At 45.2% G+C, this 18495-nt stretch overlaps 1 protein-coding gene across 3 annotated transcripts in view; it reads left to right on the top strand.

Annotated features, from left to right (window-relative positions):
* Positions 1 to 3646: 3646 nt before the first annotated feature.
* The window catches only part of Myo1b (myosin IB), a 162149-nt gene continuing 147300 nt past the window's right edge, over positions 3647 to 18495 (top strand). For 2 of the 3 annotated variants that reach the window (XM_020158154.2, XM_020158150.2), the window contains exon 1: positions 3647 to 3842. The gene's annotated coding sequence lies outside the window, so the exon portion shown is untranslated. The remainder of the gene's footprint in view (positions 3843 to 18495) is intronic. The other variant, XM_074071297.1, reaches the window with a different exon arrangement.

An 18495-nucleotide genomic window follows, 5' to 3' on the forward strand; every position in this document is an offset into this window, starting at 1 on the left:
TTCCTTCCTTCCTTCCTTCCTTCCTTCCTTCCTCCCTCCCTCCCTCCCTACCTCCCTTGCTCTATCTCTTCCTCTCTTTCATTTTTGGAGCAGGAGATCGCTTATGGGATTCAAATAAGATTGTTCTTCTTTCCATGGGCCTGGTGTTTTCAGACTGACTGGTCTCATCTAGAGGCCCACTATCTTAGCTTGACAGGCCAAATATTTACGAGAGCATAAGTAGAAGAATTTTCATAACTGGGAGTGACTGATAGGTTCCAGGATGCAATATCAGGGTGTTACCACAGTAAAGACAGCAAGTCCTGTTTAGGCTCACAGCCAGGAACAGGTGAGCACTGAAAACAAAGCATTTGGGTGGGTAGGTGAGGAAAGAAAATGTGGCAAAAACAGAAATTTAGAGGTAGATAAAAATACCTAGGGAGAGAGTAGAGCCTTCTGCCCCAAACTGAGAGGCTAACTGCAAACAGGAACAAGGAAAAGATGCAAAATTTTGATATCCACTCCACTATTTCTAACACCAAAATGAAGCAGCAACAGTTCTTTTGTTGGTCTTTTCCTTAAAGTTGAAGTTTTCAAAAAAATTTTTTAGCCAGTGCCTGTGCCTCATGCCTGTAATCCTAGCTACTCAGGAGGCAGCGGATCAGGGGGATCTTGGTTCAAAGCCAGCCTGGGGCAAATAGTTCTTGAGACCCTATCTTGAAAAAAATCCATTACATAAAAGGTCAGGTGGAGTGGCTCAAGTGATGAATGCCTGCATAGCCAGTGTGAGGCCCCGAGTTCAAACTCCAGTGCTGCCAAAAATCAAAACAAAAACAAACAAACAAAAAATTGAGAACTTAAGCAATAACAACTAAGAGGAAAAAAACCCTACATTCTCAGTAGCAATTCTCTTCCTGTAACACTTTTTTTTCTGTATTTTCCACAAGAATAGCAAGATTTCAACTGTTTTAATTTAAGTCGTGGTGTGTTTTAATTGAAGGAAAGCACACTTATGTTCTTTTACTCCTGTAATTTGATAATTTATGTTTTTCACCATAAACCCATAATAATAGTCTTTCTACTTCTTCATAAATTCTATTTCCTCCAAAAAGACTGAGGAGAAAGTAAAAAATGCCTTTGTAGCTGATGGGTTTATCTGTTCTTCACAATCTTGAGAACAACTTGAATCTGTTTTTCTTACATTTAAAAGCTGCTGGTTGATTTTTGAAAAGAACAGCCAGGGAGGTAAAGGTATTTTAAAACCTCATGGTATGTATTCAGAACTTTGGATTTTGAAATTTGTGAAAACTGGGTTAATGGTATTTTGAAAAAGAGAAGAGCGACTTTGCTCTAGAAACATTTTTTTGGTTTTCAAATAGTTTCTTGGTTAATTTTCTCAGGGTTTATTAGGATAAATTCAACTATCCCTACTATTTTCTTCGTTGAACTGGCAAAAAACAAAACAAAACAAAACAAAAACAAAAAGAAAGCTTCAGTTTCCCCACTGTGCAAGGTCTTGGAGAGGTTGAACTATTCTGACCTAACTAGGTTCCTCACCCTTACCTTCAAGCAGGAACCTGCAAAGCATTCCTCCAAACAGCTCTGTCAATAATCCTACTCAGCACATACTTGTCCCAAATTTATTCTTCACTAAAATTTGGCCAAGCTCCAAGATCAAAAGGTTCTAGAATTCTCCCACTCTTCAAATCACTTGTTTACATTTTGTGTTTGTGACCCGACCAGCTGCATTTCTGCTATTTTTGAAAAGCTAGATCGGCTAGCAGAGGTCAGAGGCTCTGTGACTGCCAAACTGCTATAAGCAGACCCTTTGGAAAAGGAACTTAAAATAAGATGGACAAAGTGGAGCCATGACTTTAAAACATGTCGCTGTCTATTGTCTGTGAAAGCTGGGACTCCACCGTCTTAATTGTACTAGGTCGTCAAGGCCTGAAGACTGTGCATGATGGATTGTGGTGGTGACTGTAGTCACAGTGCCATTGTTCCAAGCATCTACTGCTTTATTCACAACTGCCCCAAGTCTTTTGTTATTATTGGGATTGATTATGTTTCTGGGGACTGGCTTGGCTCAGCTGGGTTTTCTCTCTAGGTCTCATATGATGTGGGTCATCAATGACAGGGCTGGAGTCCTCTCAAAGTGTCACTAATTCACATGTATGGCAGTTGATACTGGCTGTGGCCTGAGTTCCGCACTGGCACCATCAGCCTGAATATCCACATGTTTCTTTCTGTGTGGCAAGTGCTTCCTCACAGCAGGGCAGCTGGGCTCTCTTGGGACACTGTAAGGGGTAGAGTCCCAAGAAAGAGCCAGGTGAAAGATTCATCTCCTTTTATGATGTAGGTTCAAGAGTCACAACATCACTTCTGCTGCAATCTATTAGTTACAGTCAAGTTGAAAAGCAGCCCATCTTCAATGAGAGGAGAGGCAAAGAATCTGTGGTGATGTCTTCAAACATCAACCTGCTTATTAGCTGGAAGACCTCCCTGTCCTCGGATCTCCTGGTCTGTAAAACAAAAATAATGAAGGATCTTACTTTCCAGGTTTTTGTGAGGATTAAACAGAAGTCGTACCTGGTACTCAAAATGTGTCAGCGACCATTATCATGCCGACTGCAGATGTGAAGTGCTGTTGAGGGTGACATCAGTGATGGTTCCAAGCAGAGAGTCTGCGGAGGGAGGTCTCATCTTTCCATACTCCATTGGTGGCATTTGATAAATCCCAGTGCCTGTAGGTCTTATGTCCGTGGGAAGAGTTACTACATATGGGGTGAATTCTTTGGTTCACCTCATTTTAGTGACAGTTTCCAGATACAGGTCAATCCATTTAAACCTGGCCCCATTTATGGCAATTTATTTCATTACAGGATAAAGTAGTTAGACTCATGAGTAATAATTACCGTGTCTACAGTGCTTTTAACACCTCAGCCAAGTAATCCTCACCTCATCCAGTGAGTAAGTTTGGATGAGCACCCTTCCTTCTGCCAGGATGAGGAAACCAGAACCTGGGTCAAGTTGCTCGTTCTAAATTCTACAATGTGGCAAGAGGGTAACTAAAGCGAGAAGGGTCCGGGTTCTCTGGTCCCGCTACCATGCCTAGGTGATACCACTGGTCCCTACGCAACGCCAGCGGATTCGCTATATTCACTAGAGGCGTGGCCAGTGTCCACTTAGCCTTCGTGGCATGAAGTAGGTTAATAGATACATGTAAGTGAAGACACATTGCGTCATCCGGCATGCTTTTTTTCTCTTGCAAATTAATATTTTCTGCTATTCTTGGGCATCTGAACTTTTTTAATCTGGGGGAGGAGGAAAGCTCTTTGCAGGTATTTGCCCCCAGGCTGGCCTCTTAGCTGCCAAACGTTGTATTTCGTGAATCTGGGAGCGACCAGGGTCAAAGAGGACGGCTCCCGCAGCGCGGGCTCGATCTTCCTCCCACGTCCCCTCGGGGTCCGCGCGCGCGGCCCGCGCTCACCCGGGGGCGCTGTGCGGCCGGCTGTGCGGGCCCCTGCGCGGCCGGAGGTGAGAGGCTCGGGGAAGGCGGCTCCCGTGCTGCGTGCGCCGAGGGGCGAATCCCAGGCTGCGAGGTCGCCGCCCCCGCCCCTCGGCCGGCCCTCCGCCCGCGGCAGAGGGGAGTGGCCGCGCCTTCGCCGCCGCCACGCTCTCTCCGCCCGGCGTGCACGGAGCCTCGGCCGGGCGCGGAGGTGGTGCGGGAGCCAGGGGTGCGCAGACCCGAGTCGCCGCGCGTGACAGCCTGCCCAGGCCAGCAGCCGCCAAGAGCCCCGCACTTCGGAGGCCGCGGGACAGCGAGAACGACCGACGCGAAGGCGGGGTGGCCGCCGGGCAAGGTAGCGCGGCCGCTCTCCCTGTGCCCTGTCCCCCCTCCCTGTGCCCCGTCCCCCTCTTCCCGCTCGGCCCGGCCCGCGCCTTTGTGGCCGCGGTGTCCCGGCCCTGCGCGGGGCAGCGGGTTCCGCAGCTCCCTGAGCCGGGCGGCGTTGCGCGACAACCTGGGCACGCGCTCTGTGGGTCGCCCCGGGTGGTCGCTACTCTGAAGTGGCTTTGGAGGCGCGGGCGGGACGGAGGGAGGGAGGCTTGGAAACTAAGTTGCTCTTACTTTGCCTCGGCCCCTCGGTACCTGGAGACTGAGAGAAGCCAGTTTCCCTCGCGCCCACCCATACCTCCTTCATCCCTCTGGTCCACAGCTGTTTCCTGGCCCCAGGCTCAATGGAGGGGACACCGTGTGGCTTCCTCTGGGAAGCTGAGCGGAGGGAGAACAATGGGGCGTCCAGGGGAGCGGGGTTCAGGTGCGGCGTGCACCGGCGGCAGCAGCAGGAGGAAGGGGCCCAGGACCCGACGGGGCTCCCCGCGCGTGCAGCTGCGCGCAGCTCCTTTGTTTGGCTACCGCGGAGGGGGGCTGCTTTGGTCCGGTTTCCTGCCCGGGATGGGTTTGATTCTCGGTCCCACAGAGGGAAGGGAAGGGAAGGGGGCGGGGCTGGAATGGAAACCAGATTGAGAACGGGAGCCCTGGAGGGTGCTGGGCTGGAGAGGGGCTGCTGAGTGAGCGTTGCTGAGTGTAATCACAAACACACATTTTGTTCCGGGGGCCCTGTGGCTTTCTGGAGCTTATTTGTAGCGCTTTGTTCAGGCTGCGGCCGAGCACTGATTGTTGCAACAAGTTGTGTGCCTCTTGAGTTCTCAGCGCTCGCAGTTATTTCGCTGAAAGCAAATCTCGTTTAGTTACAATGGGAGAAAGGTTTTTGTTTTGGAAGATTTTAAAAAAAATTTTCCTATGAATCAGGGTGTTTGTGGGTAGGTGCCCCTTGGGGTCTCTGTGTGAGTCTAGTGGATATTGACTAAGCTAGGTAGCAGACACATTTTATGTAATCAATTTTGACATAAAATAGTTTTCTCCATTGTTTTACAGTATAGTATAACAATTCTCCGAGAATGCTGGGGCGGGGGAAATCACCAGGAAATTAGACATTGCTAAATAAGTGGATCAGATGATGTAAGCTGAATTGAATAACCCTTTTAAGTTAGTTCCAGAGAACACACCACACAAGCTTTGGATTTTGAGCTGGGGACCCTGGCTTTCACTCGGCCCGTGTGACCATCTGGAATAAGAAAGAACAGTTTGCATTACGGTGAATGAGATGTGTCTAAGAGGGAGGTAGAATTAAATGCTATCTGTCTGTCGTTTGTTAAGTGACCCGTTCCTAGATTGGGATCGAGAATCCAGAAGGATTGGCTGCCGTGGGGAGGGAACATGGGGATTGTGTGTTTTTGAATGGGGTATTCCCAGCAAAGCTGTGTTGAGAGGAGGCTGACATTTCCAAGGCATTCATAGTTGTGCCTATGGGACCCTAGTGGAAGGATCCCAAAGTCTGACTGAAGGTTAGAATTACTGTGCTGATAACTTAGGAGACCGTCAGTGATAGTAGTCTGGCTGCAGACAGGGCTGGGAAGGACAAGCCCAGGTGAACAACTGTGAAGCTGCTACTTTGGCCAGTTTAGAGGAACCAAGTTTGAAAGACTCCGCCTTGCCTTACAAGGCCAATTGGGAGCTTACTCGGGGGAAAAAAATGTCTCCTGCCCACTGAGTGGTAATGGAAAAGAGCTGCACAAGACACTGCTGAGGGTTTGTCTTTTTTGGTGGGGGATGTGGTCAGACTTTCAGGCCAGACTGAAAAGCATGGGACTTGTCCTCAGGAGCCATTATGATGTGAAGTGGAAGTGGGCTGGTGTCCAACCATCAAGCTGTTTGTCATTATAGCTAACACACTGCCTGGCAAAACACTGTGCCACAGGCAGCTGACAGAGGGACTCTTTTGTTTCTGTTGTCTTACCATTGTCACATCTACACTGTGAGTTGTGGGTAAAATTCAGCTTAGTCCGGTGCTCATGGGTCTGTGGTTTAACAAAATGCCCAGGGTAAGAACTTTCTGCTGCTGATAGGGGAATCCTTAAACAGCTGATTTCTGGCCTCTGGCAGTCCCAATGGATGCCTGATTGTGTGTGATAAGGCTGACCAAGGGCTGCACCCCTCCAGGGATGAATCACCACTTTGTCAAGCCTGGAGTTGGAGACTGACTTCCCCGTGGGCTGCATACTATGCAAAGCACAGGGATGGTCTTGCATCCTTGGGGGAGGTAGTGGGGTGTTTGGCTAAGAAGGGAACCTCAGTGTCCTCAGCTTGTTGTAGCAGCGTTTTTAGTATTGGTCCTCCTGTGGGGGAGTTCTCTCTTCCACCTCAGTTCCACTGTTTTCAGTAGCTGGACATTTGGCTAAGAATAATTATAGTTACCATTTAGTGAGTATTTATTAGGTGCTAACCTTTCTACATACATGATTATACTAATGGTGGATTATGAGGGTGTTATCTTCATTTCAGGAGTTAAGTCCAGTGCCTCTGATACTGTCCTTGAGGTAATAGTGGTGGAGATAGAACTTGAAATCTTGATTCCAAAATGGGTACTCTTTAGGTGTATTCTGTAAAGATCTTTTAATAATAGGAATAACAACAATGTGAATATGTGGCTGATTAACTCTTTGTAGATTTCAAATCATTTTCATGTGTACTATAATTGATGGCCTAAAAGCCACTGGGAGATAGGTTTGGAAGGCCAGATTAGTGACATCACAACTCTTAAAACTATTGTTCAAAGCACTTTTTTTGCTTGTATATTTATTTTTAACAAAGCCAGACGAGAGTCTGGCCTTTTTTTTGTGGGAATGGGGTTTGAACTCTGCTTCTTATTAGTAAAGCAGGTTCTGTACCACTTGTGCCACACCTCCAGTCCATTTTGTTCTGGTTAATTTGGAAATGGACTCTCCTGTCCTATTCGCCCAGACTGGCCTTGAACCATGATCCTTATGCTTTTTCGTTTTTTTTTTTTTTTGGCAGTACTGGAGTTTGAACTGAACTCCAGGCCTCTCATACTTGCTAAGCAGGCGCTTTACCACTTGAGCTTTGCCTCTAGACTGCTTGTTTATTTTTGAGACAGGTTCTGCTTATTTAGCACAGGATGGCCTGAGTGCTGGGATTATAGGTATGCACCACCATGCCTGGCTTGAATAAGTTTGAAGTGAATGAACTTTATTTTTAAAAAGTTAGGTTGCCAGCATTTAAAAATAAGTTCTCTTTTTCCACACAGTTAAAAGGAGTAGAATGGAAGTTGATCTTACATAGTGTTCAAGCATTTTGCATTTACTGAAATTCATCTCAGTTCTGTTTGTTTTACAGCCTTGAACAGAACAGTGCCCTTTGCTCTTCATCTGAGAGCCAGTGCCTGAGTGTCTAGGGGAGACATAAGGAGGGAAGGGCTGCAAAGTGAAAAGGAAGGGTGGTGTCAGAATTGGAAACACAGGCAGCAGCTGGCTATGAATTTTCCCAGCATATGCTCCTTGTCTGCGCAGTAGCCTTTTGCAGAGGAGTCTTCCTCAGGGAAGCATCAGGGGTCTGCTTTACAGTATCCTCTGAGATCATCACATTTCTGAGCTCTGTGGGAACACACATTCCACATGACTTCTGTGCTCAGCCCTTCCCCACAGGGAAGTGAACTAGTTTAGGCCATGGTATAAAAAGGGAACAAAGGAGCCCTGCATCCTTGGGTGGAATGGAGGGCAGTGCTGGGCAGAGGTACCAGCCCTTGACCCAGGAGTGACCACCAAGGACAGAGCAGGTGGAGTTTTCCACCAGGCATTATGAATTGTTTATGGATTTTTCACAGCGCTCCTGGGCAAGTGCAAAAGTCAGTATTGGTGGTTTTTTTTCTTATTGCTAAGATAAGAATTTGGAGACTGAAAGTTTTGCCTTTCCCTGTTTAATTATTTCAAGCTAGGACACCATTTGGAGTCTTTAAGATTGATGACATAGGTGGTATTGACTTTGTTCTCCACTGGGTATTTTGAAGTTCACCTTTCAAGGGCTGGCAGCCATGCGGGGGTGTGCTGAGTTCTCCCAGGTGAGAAGCAGCATGTATGTTGGAGGAGGAAGGGTGAGCTGTGTGTTGCACTCTACAGCCTTCTGTAGGGCACCTTTCAGTACCTTTGTGTACCATCTTCATCAGTTGATGTTTTATTAAGTGCACAGTTGATGTGAGGCAGTGTGTTAGACGCCTTTCAGAAGCAATGAAGGAAATCCATGGTGTTCCCAAAGACGTGTGGCAGGGCATAGGGGTGTGCCCAGAGAGTGGATGTTGGCAAAATGAAGAAAATGACTGTGACAGCTGTGGCATCCAAGGCCAAGGCAACATGTGCTGCCGAGACAAAAGCTGAGAACAAACAGAAGCAGGAGAGCAGAAGGAAACTGAGGCCAGGTGCCAGCTCCCTCCCTGGCCTGGGTTTGATTTCCTTTATTTTGGGATGATGTGCAAGGGTTCAGGTTCAGGACCCTGAGGTTCAGAAAGTCATGTATTGAGTACCATTCATGGGAGAAGGTTGGAGGAACTGCTCCTGTGGATGGGAGGTCCGTGGCACCCTGAACACCTGCCAGCATTCCTCCTCCTCCTCTGTTCATCTGGCTGTGACTTTGCCCCCACCTCAGGCAGATTTGCATTTTAAAGGCCCTTGTGAATCAGAAATGCCATGTCCTCTAAGAATGAGTCCTTTCTATCCTGTTATGTGACATTCATGCTTTTGTTGAGTTGTTGAGCGAATAATGGGTGCTTGCTTTGTGTCAGGCTCAGTTGGGGCTTTCTGTAGACAGATTCATTTAACCCTCAGCACTTTCCTTTAGTGGGAGGTATCTGTAGGTGATGGTTTGAGTCACTTGCTCAGAGGCGTAGCCTACCCGCTTTCTAGAACTCTGCCATCAGAAGGTCAAGTGTACTGTGCCGTTCTGACCACTTTTGTTTTTTAATTTAAACTAAACTGTGTTCGTTTATTGAGACAGGTTTTCGCTGTGTAGCCTAGGTTGGCCTTGAACTCTCTATCCTCCTGCCTCAGTCTGAGTGTTGGGATTATAGGTGTGTAATACCACTTCTGGAATTAGTTTTGGGGAGTGTGTATGTGTGTGTGTGTGTTTGGTACTGGAGTTTGAACTCAAGGCCTTCACTTGACACTTGAGCCACAACCCTAGCCCTTTACATTTTAGTTATTTTTCAGATAGGGTCACATGTTTTTGCCTGGGACCTCAGACCTTGGTCCTCTTACATCTGCATCCCTCATAGTAGCTGGGTTTATAGACTCACACCACCTCACCCAGTTCTTGCCTAGGTTAGAACTGTGACCCTTCAATCTCTGCCTCCCAAGTAGCTGGAATTATAGGTGTAAGCCACTGGTGCCTTGTTCTAAGGTGTTAATTTTAAGAAATTAGAGGGAGCATCCACCTGGGAGAGAGTCTCTCTCCTCCCTGGCTTGTTCCCTTTGTCACCTGTCATCAGGGTTCCTATATGTGTTTGTTATTGGCTGGTTGACAGCTGGAAGAATGGGTTCAGTTGCTTCTCATTTTCTTCTTTTCTGGGTCTTGTGCTTGGCTTCTTAGCCCTGTCATTCTCTTCCTGCAAATGAACCACACCTGTCTGGAGTCCGATGTCTTTCTGTGGTTAGATCCAGGGCGTTTTCAGGGAGTTCATCTGGTCTCTGGTCACCTGTGAGCAGTGTGGGTAGTGTGCTGTGGGCATTCGGGTGAGCTCGAGGCTGCATGTGGATCAGTGTCAACATGGAGCCGGAGCCCAGAGCAGCTGGTGACAAGATGGAGAAGAGGAAAGTTGGTATGGAGGTCATTGTCTTCCAAGAGAAGTGGTTTTAGTAACATCTGCAGAAAGGAGAAAAGTGACATTCTTCCTTCACTTACCAGATAAGCAACACTGTGCTTCTGGAAACGCTGTGCTTGGTGTCTGTCTGTCCTTGGTAGCCCAGTACCAAATTCTGCCTTCCAGGTACTTTCTGTCCAACCCTATACAGATTCCAGGTGCTCTGAGAGCGCATGTGTGGCCCAACTTACCTGTTTACATGAAAATGCCATTTAGTTTTTTAAGCTTTTAAACTTGTTTTTTAAAAAAAGGGTTTGGGTGGCTGGATTTGATCAATGACTATTATATGCATGCTTGCAAATATCACACAGATTCCCATTAATATGCACAATTCATTTGCGTTAATAAAAGAAAATTCATGCTCTTACCTAGCATGTATCATCATGGCCCTGGGTTCATTCCCTAACCTTGGGAAAAAAAAACCCTCAGGGCCTCACACTTGCTAGGCATGCGCTCTACCACTTGAGCCTCTCTGCCAGCCCTTTTTTTGTGTTAAGTATTTTCAAAATAGGATCTCTGGAACTATTTGCCAGGGCTGGCTTCGAACCTTGATCCTCCTGATCTCCTTAGTAGCTAGGAGGTCAGGTGCAAGCCACTGGTGCCTGGCTGAATATCTTTTTTTGAGACAAGGTCTTGGTAGGTAGCCATTGTGCTCCTTCTGCCTTGATCTTCTGAGTGCTGAGATTACAGACGTGCATCATGTCTACCCTAAGAATTCAAAATTTTAAAATAAAGTTTTTAGAAAACTTAATTGAAGAGACAATGGAACAGATTATTAGGCATTGGCTTTCTGATAGTATATTTGTATATCATGTGCCTACTCCTTTTCATCGGTTTCATAAAAGCATGTTCAAACATTACAACAAAAATTAAAAATATTCTTCCCCCCACAAGAACCTTGGATTGCAAGATCCCCACTGGTTCCTCTTAGGTTTTCTGGTGTACAGCTTTGCTCCTTCACTCAACGCTGCATGCCTTTAAATTCTCTGTTGTTAGGCCCTGCAGTGCTGTTTGCAGTGTTCAGGTTGTAGATCTGCTTGGCTCCTAGCAGATCATTTTTTTCTCTTGCAAGTGCTTCACAGGGACTACTGCTGATTTTTCATTTTAGAGCCACAGCCTAACCACCTGTTGGGATCACTTCATTTTCATAAACATTGGGCTTATGCCAAGCATGGCTAGTGATGTCTGTGGTCCCCTCACCATCGACTTCCACTTGCCTGAAATCCTCTCCACTTCAGGGAGTTGAGAGGGATGCATAAATGTCTGCCCATTGCCACACTGGGTCATAATTGGGTTTACTTGCTATAGTATTCTGTGAGACTGGAAGCTGAGTTTAGCTCTTAGGTGACAGCTTGATAAGTGAACATTTGTAGTTCCATAATGAGCTATCCATAGTTGCATAATCTCTTATAAACCCTCTCATGGGTGTATTTAAGTCTTCATCTTGAATTTAGTTTATGCTATAATCTATATATGTCTCACCTTTTTAAAGACAGAGCTTGATTAAGTTGGTATTTAGATTCCAAATCCCCAAGCTTTAGAATGATGAAATATTACAAGTTGAAAGGGGCCTAACTTTCACTACTGTAACCTCTTCATGGTACTTGAGACGTGCTTAAGCTCATAAAGTTACTGGGGTCAGATCTAGGAACTTGACCCCAAGTCTTTTAACTTTCGTTTTTGGTGGTACTAGGGTTTGAACCTATGCACTTTGTGCTTGCTCGGTGGGTGCTCTATCACTTGAGCCACTTTACCAGCCTCTCTTAACTTCTCGCTCAGGTTTCCTCTGGGGGACTGTCTCACTGTCTGCCAGACCCATCTAAAGCCATACTTAGTACCTTTACCTAGTGGTTGACTTCACTGCTTTTGCTGGTAGCATGCTTATCATCTTGACCTTGAACTCCAGGAGCTCTGCCTACTTCTCCATTGTCCGTGACCCTTCCATCCCTCCTGTCACCCTATGTTTGGCTTGTTCTCTCTTCCATTCAAACCCTAGGCCCTGTTCTGTTCAGACCTTTAAAAGGCTGGGAGTATAGTATCCCCCAGAGTAGGTTGTTCCATGAAAAGTAGAAAAAAATAAAACCCAGGAAGTTATGTAGAAAAGGATCCCTTGGTCAAGTCCATGTTGAGTTAAACAGCATTTGAAGTATGTCTCCTTGCACAGTGACTTCGCACGGCTTTTGTTTGTAGCTGTGCACTGTGAATTTCCAAGGAGGTTCAGAATCCACACATTCCTGCTGGCGTACCACTGCCTCTCTTTAGTGAGAACACCGCTGTTGTCACTTCATGGAACCGTTTTTAGATCCGTTACTGCCTGGCTTTCTATGCCAGTTTTATCCTGTGTGAGCCGTACTTAGTTCACTCTCAACTGGAATGCTTTTTATACCTTACTATTCTGGACCTTTCCTTTTCCCTGGAAGCCTCTCTCTACCCATCATACCCAACACATCTTATTTTATTTTATTTTTTGCAATACTGGGGATTGAATTTAGAACCTGACCCTTTCTATCATGTGAGCTGTACCCTCAGTCCCTTTGCTTTTCGTTTGTTTTCCACCTAGGGTCTTATGCTTTTGCATGGGCCGAACTTAGACCTCTGCTTTCACCTCCCAAGTAATCCACGCTTAGATTATAAGCAGCACCACCATGACCGGCTCTGACAGTGTCTTTGCTCCCCTTTTCCTCGCAGTTTCCCTAGATGAGCCCATGGTGTTCTTGCTCTAGTGAGCTCATAGTGCTTACTGTTTGGCAACTTAAAAAAGGAGCAAGTATTTGAAACAATAAAATACCAAAAATAACATTACATATCTATCATAGTGAAATTATTGGGACTCATCCAAAGGCCGTTTTCCATGTCTGCCAGTGTCTGTTTCATGGCCTTGTTCCTCTCCTCTCTCCCTCCACACAGGGTGCTGTGTCCTTATGCTCTCCAGCTGTGTGGCTGAGTGTCCCCACCATCCCCAGGTTCTGTGCTACTGGAATTGCATGCACTTGAATAGGAATAGAGGGAGAATGTACATCTTTTTGGTTTCATGGCCTCCCATCCACAAACCTGATAAAACTCTTGTTATGTCCTTCAATGAAATTTAATATCTAGTTTTATGTGTAAAACTCTTTCACATAACAACTCTTTTGTTAGATTTGTGCCAAGGTGCTTTAGGGTTTTTGTGTTCCTCAAGAATGGAGTTGTTAGGACATTTCTGACTGGCATTTCTGAGATGGAAAGGAATTGATTTTGTATTTGTTCATAGTGGGTTTTTTTTTTTTTTTTTTTTTTTCCAGTGTTGGGGATTGAACTCAGGGCTTCACTTTTGCTAGACTGGTGCTCTGCCGCTTGAGCCATACCCCCATTCCTTTAGTTTTTACTTTGTTTTTCAAATAGGGTATCATCCTAACTTTGCCCAGGCTGGCCTCAGACTGAGATCCTCTGACCTCTGTGTCTCCCCAGTAGCTGGGATTATAGGTATACACTACCATGCCTGGCTTGTTTTTGAGATAGATTCTCACTGACTTTTGCCCAGGCTGTCCTCACACTGTGATCCTCCTGTCTCTGCCTTGTAAGTAGAGACCTGGAGTTATAGGTGTGCCCCATCACATCAGACCATAGATGGTTTTTGATTGATTAAGTTCACATCTAAACCTGTGTTTGCTGTGGGAGCCTGAAGTCAGATGACTTCTCAATAGAGAACAAAATTAAGCCTATATTGGAAATGTCACAAATCACTTTAATTTTAAAATTATATGTATATTTTACATATAGTAGTATTTGGGTTCTTGCATCAGGCACTGTACCAGATGCAGTCTTTAGTGGTGAAGAGAGCTGTCCTGGAGTGCAGATGAGCGTGGATCAGTATATACAGTTATGAACCAGGATAGTTGCTGTGGAGGAAAAGGATCGGGGCTAGAGAAGGAAGGATGGGAAGCAGGAAATGTAGATTGGGAAAGTGGATGTTCACACTACCTGAGGGTGAGACGAGCGGGTTGGAAGAGCCTTCTAGACAGTGAAAGAGACGCTCCCAGAGCTCCATGGTGGCACTCTGAGTGGGAGACTGACAGCAGCCAAGTTAGGACTTCTTAGTCAGTCGTCATACTAGGGTATTTAAAAGTGCCCAAGTTGTGACAGCTTGGGATACTTTTGGTCAGTGTGCTCTACGTACCCAAGTGAAATTGCCAGAATTAAGGGAGAACTGCTTCCGTGGTGAGGCTTGAAGGGATTCCCTGCAGATTCCTGCTGCCCCCCCACTTTGAGTTCAGACAGTCTCGCATGATCTGCCTTTCGGATTGTTTGACTTTAGGATGGTGTGAAAGCTGTAAGTGTTCACTAGAATGTGTATTTGGAATTTTTCACTTTGTTCTTTTCCCAGGCTATATCAGTCTGGCGGTGACAATGGGCCGCAACTCCCATCAGTGGCTGCAACACCAGGGTAGACAGGAAACCCCACAGTCCTGTGTGGCACACTGCAAGGTTCTCTGCGCTGGGGTAGTCTGTGCATTCCCAGCTTTAACGACATCCTCCATTTTTGATGGGCTTGTCGGGACATAACCCTGTTGTGAGTTGAAGGTCATCCTTACTGCCCTTGTTATTGCCACTGAGCACCAGCCTCTGTTGGACACAAACGTTGGAGGTCAGGTCTACCTTTCCCTGGCAGGGGTGTGAAGCAGGCCCACTAATACTGTTCCTGAGTCTCAGCCCTCTCCCCTTTTCCTGCCTCCCCCACATTCTCCAAACACACTGTGTGAGCTTGGGGTTGGGGAGAGAGGATGGGCCTAGGTCCTGTCCCGTTACACATACCTTGTTCTGCCTGCAATTGCTGCTCTCTTTGGTCACCGAGGGTTTGCATCTGAGGCCAGTGCAGCCGAGCCTTACCTTGAGATGACTTCTGTTTTGTGAGAAGTGGTGTGGCGCACTGGTGAAAGTACTGGTTTTGAAACTTGACCTTTTTACTTATCATTGGTAGCCTGTGTGCTTGGGTTTGTGGCTTAATTCACGTCTGTCTCCGTTTTCTTACCTGCTAGTTGTGGGTAACAATAGAGCCTTCTTTTCTGGGGTGTAGTAAGGATGGAATGCGTGACACAGCTCCTGGAACAGTGTCAGCACTGAGTTACTTACTACTTAGTATTTCCCAAGAGCAGATTCCTGGGGTTCCCCCTCCTCAAGCCGACACTCAAATCTGTTTGAATCTAAGCACTGAATGTAACTTATGATTGGTGAGGGCATCCAGCTACTCCTTGGACAAATACGTAAGAAGAAAGGTGGCATAGACCCCCCCCCAAGATGTTAACAGTGACTGTGTTGGGTACTCAGTTGAGGACACTTTTACTATTACCTCTTTTAGTTTTTGAATTGTTTGCAATGCGGTCTGTGACTTAAGTATTACTAATAACATAGTAGAGCTGTATGAACAGGAAAGGGCAGGTTGGCAGTTGCCCAGGTGGTTTGCTAAGGAGGGCAGAAGCGGATGGAAAGCCTGGGGCCCCAGCTCTGATGATGGTCACTGGTGGACTGCTTTCCCCTTTGAAAAATCATAGCAGAGGGATCCCCAAAAGTTGGCAGATGGGGATGTTGTTCCTTGCAAAACCCCTCCGTCTTAGAAGGCTTCTTGTGCCGTCATTGTTTTCCCTTTTTGTTTCTTCCTTAATGGGCTCCTGCCATCTGTTAGCTCCCTTCTTTGAGTCTCTTATACTCCTCCTCCCCCTTGAAAATGGCTCCTGATGATTCCCCATCTTTTTTCTTGCTGTCACGAAGAAACACAAACATTTCTTCAATTTAAAACAGAGTAATTTTGATTTCTTACTTCGAATAGTAAAAATAGATCTGTAGCCTTTCACCTTCAAATCCAAATTGCATTGCCTTTTATTTGCTTATACCTAGAATTAATCATTAGCTTACACACTCATTAACTACGCACACTCATTAAGAAGCACCTAGAATCTTGAAGGACTGGAGTCTGAAAGGGAGGGGAAGATAGAGGGGTGTGATGTTACATTTTTTCTCGTGGCCTGTTTTGCTTAGGGTTATCTGTGTTGCCACCATCTTGGTGTATATCAGGACTTTAAAATTTTTCCAAACTGGAAGAACGGAATTCTGGAAAATTACCAAAATATATTTTTATTAAAAAACTGTGCCAAATCTGACAAATTTCCTCAAAACTTTATTGATTTAATTACTTCCAGGAAGAGTTCATTGAGCTCTAACCTTCCTTTCATACTCCCTGTCTTGTATAACTGTGAGAGGAGAAATGGACTTTTCTGTATTGTTTATCTGTCGGAATTTATTCTTAAGGGGTGGTGTTCTGTAAGTGTCTCAGAGTAATCCTGACACAGATTTCAAAGGTGTGATTGCAGTGTTGAGAAATATCGCTAATTTCAGTGAGAATGCAGAGTTAAGTTGAGGCTATTTAAATCAATGGTCTTGACATACCTTATTCATAACTTGTAATGTTTTTCATCTCTTAAATGCAGATGTCTAATTAGAATGTAACATTTGTATTTATTATAGTTCTTTTTCTGCTTTAAGGCCAGCCAGTACAATTACAATAAAATCTGGATTTACAGAATGAGCATAACTAGGATTTAGTATTTTTCAAAAGAATTTATCGTAGAAATTTTTTGGTTATGGCGGTGTGGGATTTGAACTTGGGGCCTGGCACTTGCTAGGCAGACACTCTACTTCTTGAACCCAGTCCTTTTTGCTGTTTTAGTTGTTTTTCACATAGAGTCTTGTGTTTATGTCTTGGCTGGCCTGGACCATGACCCTCCTGTTTACGCTTCCCATATAGCTGAGATGAAAAGTGTGTGCCACCATGCCCAGCTTTTGATTGGTTGAGATGGGGTCTCCTGAACTTTTTGCCTGAGCTGGCCTCAAACCTCAATCCTGCCAATTTAGAAGTAACTAGGATTACAGATGTAAGATACATTGTCTGGCTATCATAGGAATTCTTTAAAATTGGAAATGATATATACCCCTTTTGAGTAGGAAGGTCTGTACTGGCTGCTTGTTGGGTTTTATCTTAAAGTACATAGCAGTTGGCATGACCTTGGAGATTCATTTCATGCACACTGATACCAGGGATGAGATAAAGTTGTCAGGGCTAAGCCTAAGCATGCCAAGGGTAGGGCATGGTGTTGAGGAAATAGTAGTAAAACTGTCAACTCAATCTTAATACTTGGCATTTGTTGCCAATTTATGAAACAAACACAAAGAGATAGGTAAAATGTTAAAGGGAACGAGTACCATTTTGTGCTCTTAGAGGTGACCTGCTTTGTATCTCATGGGCTCTGGACATAATATCTGGCAACTTCCCTGCTGTTCCTGCTGCTCCAACAGAGAAAATGCCCCTTCCTCATGGCGGTCAGCGGACCATCAGACCTTTGATGTACATGCAGTCAGCTTCACCCTGTCCGGAATGCAGCCTGGCTGCACCATTGCTCTCAGCACCAGCCTGTGTGCACAGTGATCTTTTCCTCCTTGAGCAGTTAGGCACCATAGCCCATGTTGGGAGTCCAGTTCTGTAGTTGTGTGATTGTTTATATGTCTAGTTGAGATTTCTTGAAATAGTCATTTTGAGGATCTCATGCTGAAGGCTACAAGGTTATTTAATTTTATTTTGTAGGAATTTGTGCTGGGATTGCAACGGGGAGGTGGAATGGCAGCTGAGGCGACATAGGACTTCTATAGTGAACTTCCCATTTGTCCTCAAACCAAGCCATTCACAGAGTAGGTGATTATTAGAACTCTCTTTTGGATACTTTGTATTAGAGAATCATTTTAAAAACATTACAGGAAGCTTGCAAAATGGAGTGAAAAAAGACACGAGCCTAATACCTTTAAATATCAACTGTAGGCATTTCCACATAATCCTGCCTAAGCTTTTTATGTGTGCGTCTTAAAATATGATTGTAATCAGAGAAGACATTTTCTTTTTTTGGTGGTAATGGGGTTTGAACTCTGGGCCTCACAGTTGCTAGGCAGGTGCTCTACCACTTAAGCCACTCCACCAGCCATAGAAGACATTTTCTATATTGTATAGTTTTTAAAAAATATATTAGTAATTGATGTATATTTGTCTGTATTTATGGGGTAGAGTGTGATATTTCAATGCATGTGATATTTGTATGCAGTATGCCATGAAGAGATTCATTATTTTAAACACTTATCATTTCTTTGTGTTGGGAATGCTACATCGTTTCTGAAATACATTTTATATTTGTTTATTATTCCACTGACTACCATAATTTTCTTTTTTTTTTTTTTCATTATTCTTTAATTATTCATATGTGCATACAAGGCTTGGTTCATTTCTCCCCCCTGCCCCCACCCCCTCCCTTACCACCCACTCCACCCCCTCCCGCTCCCCCCACTCAATACCCAGCAGAAACTATTTTGCCCTTATCTCTAATTTTGTTGTAGAGAGAGTATAAGCAATAATAGGAAGGAACAAGGGGTTTTGCTGGTTGAGATAAGGATAGCTATACAGGGCATTGACTCACATTGATTTCCTGTGCATGGGTGTTACCTTCTAGGTTAATTCTTTTTGATCTAACCTTTTCTCTAGTTCCTGGTCCCCTTTTCCTATTGGCCTCAGTTGCTTTAAGGTATCTGCTTTAGTTTCTCTGCATTAAGGGCAACAAATGCTAGCTAGTTTTTTAGGTGTCTTACCTATCCTCACCCCTCCCTTGTGTGCTCTCGCTTTTATCATGTGCTTATAGTCCAATCCCCTTGTTGTGTTTGCCCTTGATCTAATGTC

This window comes from Castor canadensis, chromosome 4, assembly GCF_047511655.1.
Source record: "Castor canadensis chromosome 4, mCasCan1.hap1v2, whole genome shotgun sequence".
NCBI classification, from domain to species: domain Eukaryota; kingdom Metazoa; phylum Chordata; class Mammalia; order Rodentia; family Castoridae; genus Castor; species Castor canadensis.